Source organism: Sminthopsis crassicaudata, chromosome 4 (genome assembly GCF_048593235.1).
Source record: "Sminthopsis crassicaudata isolate SCR6 chromosome 4, ASM4859323v1, whole genome shotgun sequence".
In the NCBI taxonomy this organism is placed as follows: Eukaryota; Metazoa; Chordata; class Mammalia; order Dasyuromorphia; family Dasyuridae; genus Sminthopsis; species Sminthopsis crassicaudata.
The window spans coordinates 401,787,421-401,790,356 of NC_133620.1; the positions used below are offsets into that span (position 1 = coordinate 401,787,421).

Consider the following 2,936-nt stretch of genomic DNA (forward strand, 5'->3'; position numbering starts at 1 on the left):
GATAGAATTAAACTTTTCAAATTTGCTTGAACTTTGTGAGAAAGTACAATTCTTTGAGTTACTATACACTTAAAAATTTGCATTTTAATTTTTTTTTCTAACTTCATGTTGCAATTTGGTAAATCACTTTGTCTAATTTTACAATTTACCCGTTTCCTTGATCTGTCATATATAACCAATATTTTTTAAATTGTTAATTACCAGGAAATATGAAGAGTTATACTTAATCTCCTAAATAGTTTAACCAATTTGCTGTGCTTGAGATGTAAGAATCTAAGATATTAGGTTTAATTTGCTAATCTTTCTACCATTATCTCTTATCTCCCTGATTTAATCTTTTCATTAGCTACTCTTTTTATCTAGTTCTTACCAATGTATAATTCCTACAATCTTAAGTTTTTCTAATCTTTTTTTGGATGTCTCCAATAGATAAGCTATTTTCAAATACACTAAGATTTTATCCTTTCTACCACCTTCCAACTTAAAGATAGATTTCATTATGAAATGTTATTTCCCCATTATCTTCTGAAATGTATTTTTATCAATGTTAATATTACATAAGACTAATCTTTAATAAAGAAACCCTCTATTTTATCCAACATCTAGTATTCCAAACAATTGTTTAATTAAGTTTTATTTTTAATGCAATGTTAAATTTTACATCTTTTAAGAGACTTCTAAGTTTTATTTTGTAATAGAAACTATCCTTAACATACTCTAGGAATGCTTTGTTGACTATCTTAACTACTTATCTACCCTAAGGGAATCCTGATTCCCTTTTGCTCATAGTTATTCTTTTTTCCAAGAATTCTTTGAAGGCTTAATTTTTAAAACATCTTTCTTCTGCCTTCAAAAAAAAAAAAAAAAAAAAAAAAAAAGCATAGGTTTGCTGCAACTTTGACTCTAGAATCCAAATCCCTCTCTTTTGATTTTATATTCTGGCCCAACATCACTCATTTTCTATGGTTTTAACTAAAGCGTAATAAAAAGTAGATCAGTATTTTGTGATAGGATTTCTTCTTGAAGCTTTGAAGATTCTGGCTTGGATTTTAGAGTCTGATGAGAACATGCCTTAAAACTTCTTTCTGGTTGAGAGTGAATATTTTTTCTGATTTCAGGCTGTTATTTAGAGAAAATTTTCTTTAGTTTTTTTTTTTTTTTTTTTTTTTTAATGTTACTAAGATTCACATATTTTTCTTCTTCAGCCCCCTCTGATATGCTTGAATTATTCTGAAGCTTGTTTGCATCTGTCTTCAAGGTTGGTCACTTTTTCTTGCAATGTTAGCAACAGCTTTTACATCATGGGCTTGTTCTTCCATTTTGTTTCATCTATTTGCTGTACTATATCACTTCTCATTCTTTCCGATTCCAGCAATATCTTATCCATGAGATTGTTTGTTTCAACATAGTTTCCCCTTATTTCCTTACACGTTTCTTTGACTGAAATCATATCTTTCTTTAGCTCATTCAGAGTACTTAGCATCCAAACGAGTTCTTTTAGTATTTCTTCTGGCGGTGTTTCTATCGATGTAAGAAACATTTTCAATTGATAATCAAATTGAAATTAATATTTTCACGGGTGTTTTGCACTGCCTGGTGATGGTACTTTTCACTTTAACAGGATTATCACCTATTTGAATACAACGAAGACAAAGAAATTGCTTTTAAAAGCATTTCCGAGCTATAATCTTAGAATCCTAGAAGAGGAGGTCATTTAACAGCTAGTTTTTTTGGTTCGGGATTAAATGAGATGACTTTTGTGCAGCACTTCCAACAGCGCCACACGTGGAGTTGGGGACTAAACATCTAACCAGGTGGCGTGGCGATATCCCCACTCTGTTCCCAATAGCACTAACAGTAGACAAGCCCGAGCCTCAGTAGCACATGCCCGAGGAACTAAAGGCACCGAGGCACCTTCCTCAGCCTTGTCAATCACCAGGCTCCTCCTTTGTCAGTGAGCCTTTCTCCCTCCTTCCTTCCCCACGCTTTTTGTTGCGCCTGCGCAGTCTGCTGGGCAGGTGGTCCTTTGCCCAAGAAGGTCTAGCTTTTGTGACATTGGAGCCCTAAGAATCAATTGCTGATACTGGAGTCCAGATGTGCTCAAACCACTCCTGCCATATTCCCTAAGCCCTCAAAATCCCTCTAATCTTAGAAAAATCTACTTAAAGCCCTCCCCCCATCTTGTCATGGATGCTAATATAACCTGTAACAATTACGGAAGCCATCCTCCTTCTCTTCCCACCTCTCCCCGGGACCTGGCCTGGATCTATCTTCCTTTCCAGACTAGACAAACAAGTCCCATGAGGCCCCAGGGCCCTTTTGTTCAGACGGTTGGCCCCGGGTTACCTCCACGGCCCATTTTGGGGTAATTTAGCGGGACCCTCATCCCTCTCCCGGCGAGGCTTCCTCAGCCTGGCTAGCGCCTTAGGCTCGAGGGCCTCTCATTTGGCCACTTTCACCTCACCGGGGCGGGAGTTAAAACAGACAGTGGGGGGTGTGGCCCTGTTTCCCCCTTGCCCCCTTTCCCTCCTGCGGCCCTGCCTCGTCCCCCACCCCGATCCAGACCAACATCGGGAGACACCGCCTCGGCTGGAGAAGACCGCGTTCCACTCACAACTGCCGCGAAGGTTGCCAAGAGCGGAAGACAAACAGCCCAGCTGACACGGGTGTGCCTCGCGACTGCGCAGTTTGCCCACCGGCGGGTCCCTCCAGTCCCAGCCAAAGTCTCGTCTTCGGAGATGCCGCGAGAGCAGCAGAAAAACAGCCTGGGGGAGGAGTAAAAGGAGAGGGAGGAGTAAAGGCCCGAAGAGCTAAAGGCGCGACCTTCCGAAGCCTTGTCAATCACCAGGCTCCTCCTTTGTCAGTGAGCCTCTCTCCCCTCCTTCCCTTCCCCCGCCGCCAGGCTTTTTGTTGCGCCTGCGCAGTCTGCTGGGCAG

At 40.7% G+C, this 2,936-nt stretch overlaps 1 long non-coding RNA gene across 1 annotated transcript; it reads right to left on the reverse strand.

Annotated features, from left to right (window-relative positions):
- Nucleotides 1–618: 618 nt before the first annotated feature.
- On the reverse strand, nucleotides 619–2,683 carry LOC141539609 (uncharacterized). The gene is made up of 2 exons (XR_012481338.1): nucleotides 2,566–2,683; nucleotides 619–1,630 (listed from the first exon to the last, which is right to left on the reverse strand). It is a non-coding gene; the product is annotated as an uncharacterized LOC141539609 (long non-coding RNA).
- Nucleotides 2,684–2,936: the final 253 nt, after the last annotated feature.